Source organism: Gasterosteus aculeatus, chromosome 12 (genome assembly GCF_964276395.1).
Source record: "Gasterosteus aculeatus chromosome 12, fGasAcu3.hap1.1, whole genome shotgun sequence".
In the NCBI taxonomy this organism is placed as follows: domain Eukaryota; kingdom Metazoa; phylum Chordata; class Actinopteri; order Perciformes; family Gasterosteidae; genus Gasterosteus; species Gasterosteus aculeatus.
The window spans coordinates 2,043,758-2,062,247 of record NC_135700.1 but is presented as its reverse complement, the minus strand read 5'-3'; positions in this window follow the sequence as shown (position 1 = coordinate 2,062,247).

Genomic DNA, 18,490 nt, shown 5'->3' with positions numbered 1-18,490 from the left:
TGGGGGGTGCTTGGGTTCGATGTATTGTAAAACCTTTTAACAAGAAGGTATTTAAAAAATAATGAGACCCAGAGATGGTTGTTCTTTTAACAAAAGTAAAATAAATAGGGTAACGCCCTTGTTTATTTAAATACAATAATTACTTTCCCCCAAAACACAATATTACCAAATAGACAAAAATAAATAACCAAAACTTCACCAAAACGTAAATAATAAACTCTAAATTCAGTGATACACCCCACTAGTATCAATGACGTTACATCAAAATAAATGGTCGAAATGTTCCCGTTCCTTAACTCGGAGAATACCAGAGTTCTCAACAATAACAACAAAAACTTGCCCCTCCAAGTGTCTTGAAACAAGTATTAGCCAATGCGGTGTTGGGCCCAATCACACACACATGTTCCAGTTACTTACGGCAACGATATATATGGAAAAAAAACACGTTGCAGGCCTGTTTGGTCTGGCAAAGCATTGAGTGCGCTGAAATCACTTTCAAAACATTGAGAGCGTGGAAACTCGGGACCGCGATGCGATTCTCCGACACTTCCGCCCGGCCTCGCCCACCGTGGCTAGCAAGCTCGGCTCCCTCGATGGCGAGCTCCGCTGCTTCTCTCCCGCTCCGTCCGACGGGGTTTCGGCTTCGGTTTTTTCCTCCGTTTCTGGGCTCACAAACACACCAAGTCGGCGGTCCACTCCTTCCAGCCTCCCGCGCCGGTTTATTCCGCCTTCTTATCTCCTGCTAGCGGCTTTCCCCTCTTTCCCTCTCTCCAAAAACGCCGGCGTCCCGTGCTCTTCACGACCCCTCGTTTTCCCCAAAACTTGCAGCACTTTCCTGTCACGTGTCTTCCCCGTTGTTTTCCAAACCAATCACCATTGGCTATACAGCGTGAATACACAACTGACCAATAATACTGTAACATCAAACAGTAAGTAATAAAAGGCTAACGGCCTAAAACCTCTGGAGATATTATTTAACTAAATAATATGAACTTAACATTAGTATTCATCACTATGACAAATATTACTCCATGCACGACAAATATACACCTCCCCACTTAGAAATCAGGTGTCCCCTATTATTTATTTAATGTAAAATAAACATTTACTTTTTTTAATAGGCAGGCAACTAGTTTTGAAAGTACGACTATAAGTCCTAAGTTCACCAGGGGACTACACTAACCTGAGGAAAGGCTGCTGTTATTGTCATCATCATCCTCCCATTCTTTCAGGGTTGGGTCTACTCTCCCCATCGCCGGGGCCAGGGAGGCTCACGCTGCCCGCTGATGTACTGGGCTCACCCAGGCAGTCAAACACCGCTTATGCCTCTGCTTTCAAATGGATGTTATGCTTAGGCAGATGTTTCATAAGATTTGACATGTTCCCCCCTTTTACACGCCATTGTTTTGTTGCATTTGTTACATGTTGCGTCGTCTGACTCTTTTTGTTTCGTGCTAAAGGGAGCCTCTCTTTTGAACGCCTACCTTTTCGGCATTTTCTTTGTCAATATCGTTAGCTGCATTTTTCAATCGCGGCAGGCACCAAAATATACGTTGCATTTCTGTACAGTAGGTCCTGGTACAAAAATGTTAATGTCAAGCCCTGCACTAAATACAGTGATCCCTCGCCACTTCGCGGTTCACTAATCGCGGATTCGCTATTTCGCGGATTTTCATATTGCATTTTTTTTTTTTTTGGTGCATTGTGCTCTGCATTCTGATTCGCTAAAAACTCACTCCCGAGCCGTTCATTACAGTTCTCCAACGTAATCGATGGTGGCATGTCGGTGTACAAGGATCTTTTTGCAAAGAAGAAAAAAGAGCGACAACAGCTGCCTATCACTATGTTCTTCTCCCGAACAAACACACCTGCACCGCGGGCTTCAGAAGAAGAGAACACTGCAGAGCGCAGTCAGGATGCAGCGGCCCAGTCTGAAGAGCAGTGAAACGGCCTACACGCGAGTCACTGTATTTGTATACATGTAATAGTTGCTAATTGTAAAAAAAAAAAAAGTTTTCTATTTCGCGGATTTCACTTATCGCGGGTCATTTTCGGAACGTAACCCCCGCGATAAACGAGGGATTACTGTACTGCAAAATCACAAAGAATTGGCTAACCTGAACTCAATATCCGGCAGAATAAATGTAATGAAACTAACCACTCCGACTACCATGGACTGGTAAACGGCCTGCTGTGGGTTTCTCTCACTCGGCCTGACTTTAATCATCACTCTGGCTGCGTAAGTAGAGAAACACATACCATCACAACATGCCATTCAAAAATGGCTACACAGCAGAATGATAACACTATTCTGGAAGAGACTCCATGTTTCCATCTGGCTGAAGTGTAGATGTGCAGACAAACTACTATGGAACTATTCATACGAATATGACTTTCTGTGGTTCACAAATATTAGATTAATTATTTTTTTGCAGAAGTGTTTCACCAAAGACAAAGTAAAGCTACTACAAATCTTTTGGACCAATAAAATGCAGCTTACCCACAGTCCGACATGTCAATCCAAAGTTATTCTGCCCAAGAAGGGAACCATAACATTTTCACAATATGAAAAATCCAATATTGTTTATAATTCTAAACCTCCACAACTTCCTACTCTATGCTAACATCACACCTGAGGTGCCATTATACTACAACAATAGCCAGCCCTGTACCACCTGAACATTCTTGTCAATAAAACCACAGAGACTGAGGAACTGCAATAGAGATGCCAGGACTGGCTGTGGCTGTAATGAACTCTTAAGACCAGGAAGTGTGTGCATGAGCATTTAATAGAACAAGCGTGTGAGTACGTAAGTGCATGTACATTCGTCAGTGCAAGGGTGTACATTTGCGCGTGAGCGTTGACTTCTGACAGTGTGTGTCTGTCTCTGTGTGTGTGATCGAGCCCAGTAGCTCATCAGTGTCAGGGCTGAAAAGGTTGTGGGATGAATGAGAGCAGAGAATCAAAGAAAGATTACACGTCTGACCATGTATCATCCTCGATATATTGAACGCAGCCTTTGTGGAGATGGGGGCCGCTTATAAAAAGTGGCATTGTGCCGTGGCTGAAAGAGCGTGTGGGTTCAACTCCGTGACTAATCTGTCCCCCGCATTATTTTATTCAATCTTCCCCAGACTTTATGTCTTTCGACATTTTTGCTACACTCAGTAACTTTGAGTTGAATGGACAATTTTAAAGATTTTTAAAAGGCGTTCGCTCGGCCCAAACCGCGAGAGAACAAAAAAAGAGACTATCTCTTTGTTTCAATGCATAATTTAGGACTAAAAATGGTCCTTCGACTAATTCTAGCAGGGACGGTAAAGTCTTGAGCACATTCTTTTTAGACTCAATATTGAGAAGAGTGTTGAATTTCTAAAGGGAAATCATTTGATAATGCAAAAAATGATTCTCTTTTTTGCTTCCCACTTCACCCTACGAACTCAGACAAAAAAAACAACTATATTCACTGGTACTTTCACAAATGCATGCGAATGCAACACACATGTACTATTTATTTTCTTTTCTACGCACATTGTGCTCGATCATAACTAGTAAAGGATGTAACATACCTGTTTGACTCAGAATGAAGAAACCCACTGCTGTCAAAAGTGAATTCTTCGAGCACTTCGAGAAACAACTTAATGTGGTTTTTCAACGTGCCATTACTAACCACATTACCACTAATACTGGAACCAGTACGTTTTAATCTAAAGCTGAGAAGCCATCATATGACAAACTTTGCACATAAAACATGTTTTCTACAATTTTCCCATTAAAGCACTACTTTCGCATACGGGCAATACAAATGCCTCATTCATCTAATTAACATGAGGTGGCAGTAACATGCAGGCAATTACTATATATGGATGTAAATGACAAACCGTATGATGTATTCAGGGAATTTGCTTTCAATATTTTTTGAGGCAAAGGAAATTAATGGGAAAAGATATACCTCAACAGTGTTCTAAAGAAATTAAATCAAAGAACAGACCAAAGGAAATTTCCTCTGTTTTGCAGACAAGTAATTGAATCAGCGGCGGCTGACCAATAGCCCGATAGAAGGGCTGACCAACAGATGACAATTATGAATATTTGTGTTTTTGTAATATGGATGTACCCAGCAATTTGTGTAAAATATATGATATCCACACAAATTATGCATTTATCAGCAGCTCTGGGGCAACAGAGAAATGGCCCACAGGAGGCGGGGCTATGAAGCAGTTTGGCCAATTGCTGATTAAAGAAAAAAATGTCATGTCAAATGCAATGTCCTAAATTAAATTGCGTGTCCTTGTCAGGGTGCGACAATTGCAAGCACTAAAACTTGAGAAAGGTGTGAGGTGAAAGGCATCAAGAGAACTGGGGCCACTAAAGTTAATTAAGGTACACCAATTTTGCTTTAATTCATGTGGTGGAGCCACTGCAGCAGAGCATGGTCCGAACAGAGGGTGAAATGGCGTCCCAGGAGGTAGTAACGCACAGAGTCGACCGCCCACCGGATGGCCAGGCACTCCACTATACTGTACATGGCTCCTTTCTCCGACAGTTTCCGGCTGTAGAGGACAGGGCGGTCCACCCCCTGCACCTGCTGGGACAAAATGCCCCCCAGCCCTCTGTTCGACGCATCAGTCTGCAGGGTAAAAGGGAGCGAGAAGTTAGGTGTATGGTTCCCCACAGAGGGCCTGTTTCACCCCCTCAACCGCCCACTGGCACCGCTCTGTCAACTGGATAGGATCTGGAGCTAACCACACGCCGCCACCACAATTTAATTTAGCTTTTATCCAAAGCAACTGCAATAGGTGCATTGCAACCATAAGGATACAAACCCAGAAGAACAAGACACAAAAAAGTGCAATTTTATCAAATAAGCCAATAAGAGCCATTGCACTGTAAGTATCATTTAAGTGCTATGATTAGTTCAGTGTTTTTTAGTCAAGGTATAGTCTGATGAGATGTGTATGTGTAGTGCACATACAAGTGATCCTGTCGAGTGCTTTTAGTGAGGGAGGAACACGCAGTTTGGCAGAGCGGAGTGTGCAGGTTGGGATGTAGGGTTCGACTATGCCCTCGATGTCTGGACCCGATCCATTCACCGCACGGTACATCAGTACCAATGTTTTGAACTGGATGCGGGCAGCCAGTGAAGAGGAGTGGAGTAGTTTAGGAGAATTCAGGAAGGATAAAGACCTGTCGCATTCTGGATGATCTGCTGCAGGAGGTTGAATTTCGGTACCAAGGAGACCTGCTAGGAGAGAGTTACAATAGTCAAAGCGGGAGATGACAAGGGCCTGAATCAGTACCTGCGCCGCCTTCTAAATGAGAAGGGGACGTATTCTCCTGATGTTGTAGAGCGTGGATCTACAGGATTGCATTGTCGCTTTAATGTTAGGAGTTAGGGAGAGTTGGCTGTCGAGTGTCACACCGAGGTACCTAGCAGTCAAAGTCGGTATTGCCAAAGTTAACAGTTTGTGGGTAGCAGAACCTTTTCCCGTGAAGAAAATTAGTTCAGTCTTGTCTAGGTTGATCTTTAGATGGTGAGCCAGACATGCAGATATCCGGGCCGCCACCTGAGTAACGGAAGGAGAAAATTAATTGGGTGTCATTGGCATAGCTATAGTAAGAGCAGCCATGGGAGCGAATGACAGAGCCAAGAGAGTTGGTTTAGAGAGAGAAGAGGAGGGGACCCAGGACGGAACTTTGAGGAACTACGGTAGTAAGAGGACAAGGTTCCGACACAGATCCTCTGCAAGTTACCAGGTAAGTGCGACAGATAGGATGAGAGAAGGGAGAGAGCAGAGCCTGAGACACCAAGTTCCTAAAGGGAATAAATAAGTATCTGGTGGGTTACTGTGTCAAATGCAGCAAAAAGGTCCCGAAGGATGAGCACAGAGGGGAGAGAGAGGCGGCTCTAGCAGTGTGGGGTTGCTCTGAGACTGCAAGGAGAGCAGTCTCTGTAGAATGGCCTGACTGGTGAGGGTCAAGGAGGTTCTTACGGTAGAGATAGGAGGAGAGTTGGTTAAAGATAGCACGTTCAAGAGTTTGACAGAAACGGAGTCCGATTTGTAGTTGTTTTCTTCAGATGGTTTGAGGGTAGATTTCTTCAGGAGTGGGTTAACTCTTGCCTCCTTCAGAGAGTTGGGGAAACAGACCGATAACAGGGAAGTGTGAGAGACCGGTGAGGAAAGGAAGAAGGTCAGGAGCGATTGTAGAATGGGGTCAAGAGGGCAGGTGGTCGTATGGGCAGCAGTTACTAAAGTAAGAACTTCGTCAGGAAACAGAGGGGCAATAAAGGTGAAGTTGGTGAAACACAAATAATAGGAGCTGGGTTTGAGAAAGAGGAGCGTACGTCAGCTATTTTTTGGTTTAGACAACCACTGAAAAAGATCGTAGCCGACCCCTCTCACCCCGGACAAAACCTGTTTGTGCCCCTTCCATCTGGCAAGAGGCTGAGGTCCATCAGGACTAAGACCTCTCACCACACAAACGGTTTCTTCCCGTCAGCAGTCGGGCTCATCAACAGAGCCCGGTCTCCCACTGTCTGACTCTGACATTCCACCGGTCACTCCCCTTCATACTGTACACGTCACTTTAACTGTCATTTCACACTCGTCACTTTGTTGTGACTCGTCAGTTTGTCGTCACTCGTCACTTTGTCACTTGTTCGATAGTGCACTTTATTTTTAAATATTTAACTTTTTAAATATTTTTAATTTTTAACTTTAACTTTATTCTTATTTTATACTAACCCATTGCATTAGCATTTCATTTTATTTTATTACTTGTGCACTGCTGTCTTGTTGTCTATTGTTACACTGTCTACTGTCACGCACCAACCGCCAAGTCAAATTCCTTGTATGTTTGACATATTTTGGCAATAAATGTTTTCTGATTCCTGATTCCTGAGCCGGAGGGGATTTGACGGCCTGCCATGTCAAGTGAGAGAGTCAAGAGAGGATGACAGAGGTGAGCGTCTCTGTGGCAGCGTTCGGGTGTAAGAGTCAGTTGAGGGGAGAGTTGATAGGACCGATCTAGGAAGCGAATGTTGCGACAAGCCGGTACAGAGGTAGTTGATGTGGTGGGGTCGTTAGTTAGAGAGAGCGGCAGAAAGAAGGAGATGAAAAAGTAGTCAGAAACGTGAAGTGGAGTTACAATGAGGTTAGAAGTAGAGCAGTTTCTGGTGAAGATGTAGTCAAGATGATTGCCGGCTGTGTGAGTGGGAGGAGAGGGACAGAGTGCAAAAGAAGAAAGGAGTACAAGGCGTGACGACCCCTGCTGTGGAGGCAGCAGCCTTCCAATGGGATTTGGGTTTGGTGATTGAAGGCACCTGGGCCCGGTGCCCTGAGATTACAAAGCCCCGTGTTCATTCATTCCGGGGCTCTCTCCTCTCTCCAGCAGCCGCCCGGTGTGGTAGGGCAGCCGCCCGGTGTGGTAGGGCAGCCGCCTGTTGAATCCTGTTTCTTTTTGGTTAAATGCCCTTGACAACACCCATCTTTTACACTCTACCCTCATGCACACCTTACACTACTGATAATACTGACATTCACATCTCATCTGGAATGGTTGTGGCTTTTTCGTTGTTCTTATGTTAAATAAAGCATATGTTAAACCTCGTAAACCAGCGTAAAACAATCTTGTCATGGCCCAAAGAGCCAGGTCGTGACAAAGGTCAGATGACTTCTGTCTGGATGTTAAAGTTTCCCAGAAGGATGACCGGAGGGCCATTTTCAGCGAAGTTGGACTGGAGGATGTCCAATTCTTCCAAGAAATGACCCAAAGAGCCTGTTTGACACTAGAGAACAAAAACAAAACAAAGTTTAATTGTGCCGGCTGAGTAACTGTCACAGCATGGAATTCAAAATACAGTAGGGTAGCCTGTCCCACCACGCCAGCCAGTGGGTCTGGGTGTGTGGCTAAAGGAGAAGACTGAGGAGAGAGCACCTGGGATGAATGTGTCTGGGTCTCAGTGAGAGCGAGGAAGTTGAGCGATCGCAAGAAAGCAAAGCCGGATATGAAGTCTGTCTTGCGAGTAGCTGACTGACAGTTCCAGAGGCCCCCTGTGACAAGGTGTTGGATATGTGTGGAGCGGGTGGGATAGGGGATAAGAGAGGAGAGGTTACAATAGAGCGCAGAACTAGCTCGAGGGCTGTACTATCTGCAGGTGTTCCCATTCCACAGCTCTTTTTGCAATATGCTACCCTGATTTGGCTTTAATCTACCCCTTGTCGTTTCTGGCCATTCATCTTTGGCTCCTTTTGGACTGCCCAGAGTTGTCCCAGCTCAATTGTTTTAAAAAGTCCCTCAATCAAAGGTTTGGTGTTTACAATACAACAGAGCTTTTATGGATGGTACAATAATGTGCCCACATATAGGATGAACACTTATGGTAGTCAACAGTTCCCAGGATGTGACATGAAAACACTCAGCAGTAGGAACTCCTGTGGAAGGTAGTGAGGTCCTCATAAACATCAGCTTAAAATACCAGTAGTGCAAAATGTGTTTACCGGAGGACAGATCAGTTTGAAAACGCAGTGGGTTGAATCTTTGTGTGGACGGTCGGAAACCGATATATTTGGGAAGGATCACAACTACACCCGCGTTTGCTACTTGTTTAGTTGTTGGCAGTCGAGACATGTCCTCGACACTTCATTCGTTACGTGACTTCTTCCAATAAGAAAACAAACTACTGTCAGCGGGAGGCAGTACTAAGACGCAGAGCAGGTGTATAGGATGACAGTTTATTCATGCAGAGTACTAAAATCTAAACACAAAGTTACACCTAAGGGCGGAACAAGGCGACTTATCAAAACCCCTAACTGAGACCTGACAATGGAAAAAAGCTACGAAGGAAGAATGACTTCGTAGAAAAACCCAACTTGATATACAGGTGTGACAACAGCTTACAGTGGTTCATTCAAACATAGATAACCAATTTCAAGCGTCTCTTGCTTTGTTGTAGCAACTGTTATGCAGTGGAACTCTGCACTTAACTTATTATAACTTATCATGTATTTATTCTGAGTCTCTATTTGGTGCTGTGTTGTCCACTTTGTACTCCTCGGTATTTTTCAGGACCTCGTGGTCGGTCCAAGCAAAAAATATATATATTTTATTAATTTATGTCATTAAGGTTTTCAGGTTAAGGTCTTTTGTGCTGCCCTAAATAAGACCAAACCAGAAATATAGCATTCATTTTTTGGGGAGTTAAATTCATCATTCTTGCTATTTAGTGGAGAATTTCATATCAAACAAAATCTTGCATCAAAATAACTGATTTACATTCATCAATGATTATTTCACCTGCATAAAATCTGTTTCCAAAACAAGACATTACTGATTAAATGGCAAAAACACGCTGCCACAAATGTCACATTGTCATGTTAATTGTTCTCTTTCCCTTCCCCTCTCTTTCTCATGTGCATTCAAAGAGACAGACACATATAAGCATACGCACACAGACACACACACACACTCACAACACTCCCCTTTACCTTCAAACAGCCAGGGGAAGGCAGTCGGTATGAATAAATAGTCTAAGTGCTTATATTTCTATTCCTGCTCACCCAACTGCTAACAAGACCCAGTTCACAGTCAATGAGCTACTTCGGCATTCATGAGGATCACTGACAGTCACTTTGCATTCAACGCCAATCACAAACAGCTGAAAAAAGAGCACACACACAGACACAAAGAAATGTGATTACAAGAGGCATTCTGCGGTGCTTCAGCATTCCCCAGTGTTTTACCAAAATAAAGCAGGCAAGATTCACCCATCCAGGCAGTTTAAAGCACACACATGGATGAGTATCGCAAAAAGCAGGGAAAACATGATTTACCCTCCACGCATTTAGAGGTCAATGGCATTAGGAGATTAGGTAAAGTAAGCAATCATCATTTGGATATTTGATGATGAAACTATCCTGTTTAATTGATTATAGTGGTGCACAGGGCAGGAGAGGGTGACAGCCACACCTGGCGACATATGGACTGTGTGTGTGTGTGTGTGTGTGTGTGTGTCAGTGATTTTCTATTACATGTCAAAATGGCCCCTCCTCTGCATCCTGTGTGTTTGTACAAGTATTTGACTCATGTACAAAAAGTAAGATTACATGTCATTTAGCTGACGCTTTTATCCAAAGCGACTCACAATAAGTGCACTTCAACCATAAGGATACAAACTCAAAAGAACAAGAAACAAGAAAGTGCAATGTCATTAAATAAGCCGATTTATAACTTGCTACAAAAAAGAGCCATGGTAAGTACAATTTAAGTGCTACAATTTGTTACTTTTTAGTCAAGGTTTAGTCTGAAGAGGTGTGTCTTTACATATAGACATATACACAACATTGTGTGTGTTTGTGTCTGTCCTTCACAGATTATCTTTTTGTTGTAATATGAAAGCTGATCGGGGGAACAGATTCATTCATTAACTTCTCAAAGTATTTAATAATGGGTATTAAATGAATAGAGCAAGACAAAGTAAATTTAGTAAATTCTGTATTTCAAATCTGAACTTAAATTCAGTAATTAGTCAATACACTAAGTTAAATTCCACCACTGTCAACAACTCAAATTAATTTCAATTAAAAGTATTTAAGAAGTTAAAGATAATAAAACATTGTAAAAGAAACCGTGGGTTATTTTGGACTGGCCAACTGAAAACGTTTACTGAAAAAAATATAGTTCTTTACCTTTGTACACTAAAACACTTAACAGGTGTGTATTACACAATGTAATGCTTTTACAATCCAAGGATGTTTTTTTTATTATGGGAAAATCAAATTTAGTGTAAGTAGCATATGTATGTCCATGGCCCTCCATGGCTCAGATGAGATCAAAGATATGTAGTTAAAGCCTCAATAAAATATTTCAAACAGGTAGAGAGCATAGATACCTATGAAGAAGTAAAAGAAACAAGGAAACTCTATAAACTGATCTCTATATTTATCAGTGGCATGCTCTACGCTTATTAACTGATTCTAAAACTACCAATTTAGAACAAGCCATGCAGTTCAACATTTACAAACCAACCATAAATGCAGAGACATATCTAAAAAAAGTTATAAAAAAGGGAAACTGACCCTAAAGGTGGTGATAAATGGGACCTTGGCATCAACAAGAGCAATAAGCAATAAGAACAGCAGCTGCTGCGGCAACAGCAACAATATCAGTGATATAATGATAATAATAGCAAAGTAATGGACCATGACCTACAACTTCAACTGTCTGTGGAAGCACAATTAGAAAATAAAATATCTGTACAGTGTTATTAAATACCCTTCATAGCAGCAATCCATAATTAGTAGTCCTATTTTATATACATATTGTGTGAAAAAAGGCTGATAAACTAAAAGTTCTGACTTATTAACTCATACAATTTTTTCATGATCATGGCTTCCAAACGCTTCTTTGTTACGCATTGAGCAGACCGGACCAGTGAAACCAGTATAACACATATGCGATGCCACACTGACCCACGCTGTCACGAATTCTCCATCTTATTAGTTTTTCTCCTGCCTGTCTGCTTTCTTGTCAATTAACTCTACTGTCATTCCAGATCCTGTCATCAACAAGAAATCCTCTCATTCTCTTCCCCTGGTCCTCATACCCTTCCCACCTGCAGCCCATTCCCTCATTAGCCCCTCACTATTTAGGTCCCCACACTTCCACTTGCCCTCTGCCAGATTGTCTTGTGTGTATGCCAAGTTTTCCAGCGTTTTCCGATTACCTGATACCCCTCCCTGACTTAGCCTGCCTTTTGACCACAAACTCTCTGCCTGCCCCTTTTTTGGATTTGTCTGATTGCCATCCTAGTTCTGACCACCGCCTATCCTTGTTTACGGATTCCCTGCCTGCCTATCTGGATTTGATTGCCCGTTGGACTGATATCCCGGTTTTGACCTTGCCTGAATTAAAGAACTTTGATTGGATTTCTGTCTCAGAGTTGTGCTTTTGGGTTCCAATACCTGTAACCCTTACACACGCACTAAATCTGAGATGAACTAAAACAGGCTCCAGAGCTGTATTGAGCTTTGGAGTTTGGTATTAACAGTTTGCAGTCTCATCACAATAAGACACCTGAATATTATAGACAGCTATTTTAGTGGGTTAAAGATCAATAATTTTTCTGAATGTAGCTTTTAGAGACCTTTCAGTCTTTATGCAACTGTCGTGTCATTCCTTTGCAGCGTACGCTTTTGAATATGGAAAGAATTGCATAATAAGTGTTCCCATAAAGGTTTATTGAATTCAGCCAGGATGCATTGCCATCAACTCAAATCTGACAAAAAACAAAACTCATCAAGTACAAGCTGTGTTTCTGAATCCCCTTTCATCTCTTCACCTGCTCTACTTACCTGGTTGAGGCAGACAATTGATTAAGATTAGGCATTGTCCTCGAGTAGAATTTTAAACTAAGTAGTTTCATGTATTCTTCAATAGAGCATGGTGTTCATAAATGAGGGTCCATTTATAGCCAATGGACAATGAAGCAGCACATTCTTTAGCGTGTGGCAACCTTGTGATTGAAAGGTCCATATCCAAACTTGATGTCACGGTTTGGGTTCACGTCTCGTTTTATTTTGTAGTTTCATGCCTTTGGTGTCCCTGGATTAACTTCACTTCCTGCCTTGTCATTCCCTGTGATTGTCTGCCGTGTCCATGATTGTTTCCACCTGTGCCCAATCACCTGCACCTTCCCAGTGTACTTAAGGCATGTGTTTCTCTAATCCCTTGTCGCGTCATTGTCAGTCTCCAAGTCTTGAATGTCTACCCGTTGTGAACGGGTAGACATTCAAGATGTCTACACGTTGTGACAGATTGACGCGACCATACAAGGACTCAGCAGAGTTTGGTCCCCAGAACTGGTTTTATTTTGTAGTTTCATGCCTCTGGTGTCCCTGGGTTAACTTCACTTCATGCCTTGTCCCCTGTGATTGTCTGCCGTGTCCATGATCGTTTCCACCTCTGTCCAATCACCTTCCCAGTGTATTTAAGCCATGTGTGTTTCTTATCCCTTGTCGCGTCATTGAATGTCTACCCTAAACGTTGTGACAGATTGACGCGACCATACAAGGACTCCGCAGAGTTTGGTCCCCAGAACTGGTTTTATTTTGTAGTTTCATGCCTCTGGTGTCCCTGGGTTAACTTCACTTCATGCCTTGTCCCCTGTGATTGTCTGCCGTGTCCATGATCGTTTCCACCTCTGTCCAATCACCTTCCCAGTGTATTTAAGCCATGTGTGTTTCTTATCCCTTGTCGCGTCATTGAATGTCTACCCTGAACCTCATCCCCATATCGTGTAAGTTCCTGCTCACTGTCTTGTCTGCCTGTTTCTCCTCAGCATTTTTTGATTTTTTTTGAATTATTAAAACAACCTTGTTAAAACTCTGCGTCCGGGTCCTGCTTTTGGCCACGCCACTCCAGCGCTTGTGACACTTGATCCTCTTCACAATTTGTTTTCAACTCATGAAATTGAATTTGCCCATTTATTTTTGGGTTTTGTTTAGCCTGTCGTATATATTTTGTCTCCTTTTTGTAACCCTAACCACATTCTTTCCCAGTAATGCTTGGAGGCTCGTGCTAAGACAGTGTTTTCATTATCAAAAGAATTAATGAAAGGTGATAATGAAAGTTAAATAATTGTATTACTACTTGAATTGTGCCTGTCATTGGGAACATAATAAAACACTCACTTACATGTACCACCGCATGCTTGTAAACTAGTGCTGCTATATCCGTCTGCTGCTTGAGATCTCCGTCAAAGCTCAGGGGGAGGCAGAGAAAACATGCTGGAAATACCCTGAGTTTAAAGTGCTAAAGTGAAGACTAAAACACAGATTTATACAGCAAGAGCCAAAGACCAAGGGAGAGTTTTAACACATTTATACCAGGGATCCCTCTGAGGAGAGACGCACCAGTGGGTGGTTGTGTGAGCTTTTTTGAGCTGGTAGAGTACGTCTGCTTAGGTGTGCATGTGTGCGTACGCGCGGGTTCATACTCCCATCGGTACGTTCATTTATCTTATCCGTACACCCACCTTTTTTCTTGGTTTAAAGACAATCTCCCTGGATGCCTATTCTACATTAAACAGTGCTTTGAAGACAATTGAGCTGAGACCCAGGTTGATCAGGGCTCCCTTATCCCTCCCAGCACATCTATTATCAAAGCCTTCGTACCATTACCGTCATTATACACTATGTATTATTATTATTATTTTGAAAATGCAGTGCTGAGAGCGGGTGAGAGACGGGGGCCCCCGTAAACAAATCTATTATTGGTGATGAATTGCATAATAACACATGCATAATGCCGCTTTCTCTCTCACAAAACCGGTGAAGGTGCTGAACTGGAAAAAGTACCCCATCTGCAAAATTTGAATAAACAATGGGTGAGTGTGGGAGAGAGACAAAGATGGAGTAGCGGTTAGATGGTGTGTTTTTACTTCAGAGCTAAGACTGTTGTTTTGCTGCGCGCACACTGGTCCTTTGCTGTCATCTCTTGTGTTAATCAGCCATCACTAAGTGTAGATTTAAAAGAAACCGTAATTTAAAAAATGTACGCTTTGAATTCTGACTTCATCTGTCTATGAGTTTGCGTGGCTCTTGGGAAAAGTATACTCAATTACTATCATTTGTGAGATATATCCTCCTTGTAGTTTTAGTGTGTTTAGTGTGGTGATTGTGTTTCTGTTTGTTTGGGTTTTGGCTGTGTTCTCCTGTGTTGTGTGCGGCAGGGGGTGTGGCTGGCTGTTGGCGGCAACTGGACTGGACGAGACACACCTGCATCCAATCATCCTCCTCCATATAAACCTGGGCGTCTCATCACGTCGACGCCAGATTATTCCGTCAACTACGAACGCTCGTGTGCATCACCGCCCGGCTCTTCGTCCTCCCCGTTGCCAGGATCCTCGCCAGCCAATAAACTTTTGTCCACATATCCAACCACTAACCTCTCCTTGTCTGCTTTGGGGTCCGAACCTTCACCTAAACCCTAACATTTAGTGCGGTGACAATAGCTGCTCAAAGATAACCAGCTGAGTCCACCTCACCTACACTGCACACTAAGGCTTTAATGAACTTATGAATCCATGTTACCTTCAAGATTAGTTGTAATAACTTTGGTGATCCCATGATTTGTGTGTATTGGGTGCTATTTTGCAAAAACTTCAGAAAGCGTCTGCTAATTGGTTATTTTTTGGTTTAATCTCAGTTGCTGTTCAAAGCCAGATGTCCATTCATAATTTACCATCAATAGCGCATCATGCAACACCCTTAATCAATATAAATCAATAGAAAGCAAAATGTTTTTTATTTACTTAATGGCAATCTGTTAAGTTCCGGAAAAAAGGATCCAATATGAGCCGGAATGATTACCTGACACCACTATAATGGTCAGCCAAGTCCCAACTTGGTGAAACAAAAGCATGGTTTAAAAATGACACGAGTCCCCAAAAAGGAGCTAGGATGGCGAGTAGCACCTTGGATTGTTATTTATCATATGTCCCTCCATTACAACCTTTAATTTGGGATTTCAGGACAATCAAGATTTGATTTGTTATTCAAGATTATATATTTAAATATGTACAGCTCCCAGTTAACGAATGGCATGACATTTCGTCCAATCGTCCCAGTAGTAAAGTGAAACCTCCGTCTTGATTCATCTCCATTCCACATTAAGAATGGCAGCTGTTATATCGACCTTACAGGAACAGTCAAAAGTTTGTCTGGTACGTATATTAACTTTTCCTTTTTTATATTTCTGTCTTTTCATCTGTATGTCTCTCGCTGTCTCTCGGGTCAAAGAGGAAAAAGGGAGTGAACAAAGACAGTTTTCTTCAGCAGAGACACACACACACACACTTAAATACACACACACACACACACACACACAAACTTACTACCCTCTCTGTGAGTGCGCTTTGCTAATTTGAATATATTCTTAGGTCAATTGTGTGCTCACCAGAAATGGCCTACACGCCTACCCTTTGCTAAACTTGTAATATTCCATTTAATATATACGGGCCCTGATATATATTCCCCTGATTCCTACTTGTCCCTCACCTGACTGTTCATATTTACCTTAGAACTATTTTACCTTTAAGAAATAATCAATAGAAATAATTATGAGATCTAGCACAAACACGCTCTTTCTCATGTTTTTTCTCTTTCTCTTCACACTCCCTGCTTTTATTCTCTTGTCTGTTCTCCACCCATCTTCTCTCTTTCGTGATTCACGGGGTATAGTATTTAATTATACTCTATAATTTATGCACGTTATCAAACTCTGAGTGCATCATGTTATGTACATTGTGTAAATTGCTTTTTTCTGTCTCCTCCCTGTCTCTCTGTCTCTTTTCTTTACAGGCTTTTATTTCTCCTCTTGGATGGGAGAAGGGTATGTCCTTTGCAGGCATGGACGGAGATATTGAAGCCTGGGTGCAAATGTGAAATGAATAAAGAGGCTGGATCTCTTCTTCAAGGGCCTAAATGAGATCTGCACAAAATAATTTAAACTAGGCCCATTCATCAAGCCCAGCCAGGTAATGTGTGTCGCAGTGGCTTGTTTATTTTTCATGCTGTAATAGTGTGTGTGTGTATTCCATGCCCCTTGTAGCAGTGGTTAAAGTATCCTTCTGTGGAGAGACAGAATGACAGATTAAGAGTGAGAGACAACCAAAAAGATAATGCATATGAAGGTGTTACGTGTAGAGAGAAGTAAACGTGTGTCTCTCTTGCTCTCTCCTCCCCTTGTCCTGCAGGTGAGAGAGGTGGAGGATTGGCTGGCCCTGCCTCCATAGCATCCTGTGGATTGGCTCACACTCCAGCCATTTCAGCAATCAAAGATGGAGGACACTATTTAAAGCTTCTCTCTCTTTTTGCTCTCGCTCTCTCTGACTTTGTCCATTAAGGTTTGTGGTGGGGAAATGGTACTGAGATAAAGCTGGGGTACCCTGTACATTCATACACTCAGACGGTTGTTGCCACCAATGTATTTCTATTACTTTTGGACACTTTGGTAGATAAGATAGTCAGGCCTTTTGTTGTCTTTTTCCTTTCCACACAGTGTTGAGCTAGGCCCTATTTTATTGTACTTTGCTTATTTTGTTTGGTACAACCCCCACATTTCACTCTCCCCCCCCACCTTTTTCAAACCTACATTTGTTGTTTACTTTTTAAGTATTAATATTAACTGCCTTTGTCCCTGCAGTTCTTTCTTCATTTGTTGTCAGAATTATTGTTTCCACTTCCATTTTCTGCTGTAAAATATGACTTGATCATATTTACATGACACAATCTGTTTCTGCGATCAGGAGTTTAAATGATGAAGTTAGTGTCACTAACTTTCTTCTCCACAACAAAGGGACCGGAAATTTTTGCAGATAGAGCAGAACCAGAGATAGGAGAAAGAATCAAAACCTTGTCACCAGGTTGAAACGAGTGGGCAGTGGATTTCTTTATTTTCACCTGATAGGAGGATAGAGATTCTCTGGGCAAAGAGCAGGCGCTCTGAAGCCGAGCTCTGAGTTTCCTAACATACTCAGGGATGCTACGGACCGTCTTCCCTTCTGGCAAAAGAAGTTGTTCTTTTAGAAGTTTTAAGGGGCCACGGACCTCATGTCCACTACTAACACTAGTTTGGCAGGACTAAATCCGAGTGACTCCTGTACAGCTTCACGAGCAGCAAACAAAACTAATGGCACAGCATCATCCCAGTCCTTTCGACTCTCAAAACAGTGTTTCCTGCGCATGGACTTCAAGGTCTGATGAAACCTTTCTAGTGCCCTTTGGCTTTCAGGATGATATGGGCTTGAAATTATATGCTTAATGCCTAAGGTTTTAAGTACCTGGGAAAAGACTTGGGACGTGAAATTGGTACCTTTATCGGTCTGAACCACCTTAGGAAGTCCAAACATCGTAAAGAACTTCATAAGAGCTGGAACTGGAGCTGTGATCTTCTGTAGCGGAACAGCCTCTGGGAACCTAGTATACACTAAGTTCTACACATAATAGAAGAAATTGGTTGACAGATTTAGTCTTTGATAATGGTCTCACTTTTTTAAATGGCTCACCCATCACGGGTATGGGACAGAGTGGGGCAGGAGAAACCACTTGGTTTGGTTTGCCAGTTACCTTGCACACGTTACAAGCGGCAATTTGCACCACATCAGACTTGAGTCCTGGCCAGAAGAAATGTCTAAGGACTATCATACGTCTTCGTGATACCTAGAAGTCCAGCCCACGGATTGTCATGAGCCAGAGACAGTACCTGAGATCGATATGCCGCTAGGACCACAACTTGATAGGTTGCATTCCAGTCTCCACCATCAAAGACATTGCCACTCCAACAGCGAATCAGCAAACCATGATCCATGAGGTAGGCCACTTTCTTTCTCTTTGCATCTTTAACATTAAGAACAGAAGACAGTTTAGTGTTTTGTCACTCTATTGGGCTGCATTAAACTCCTCTTGTGGCCAGCAGTTCCACTGCCTC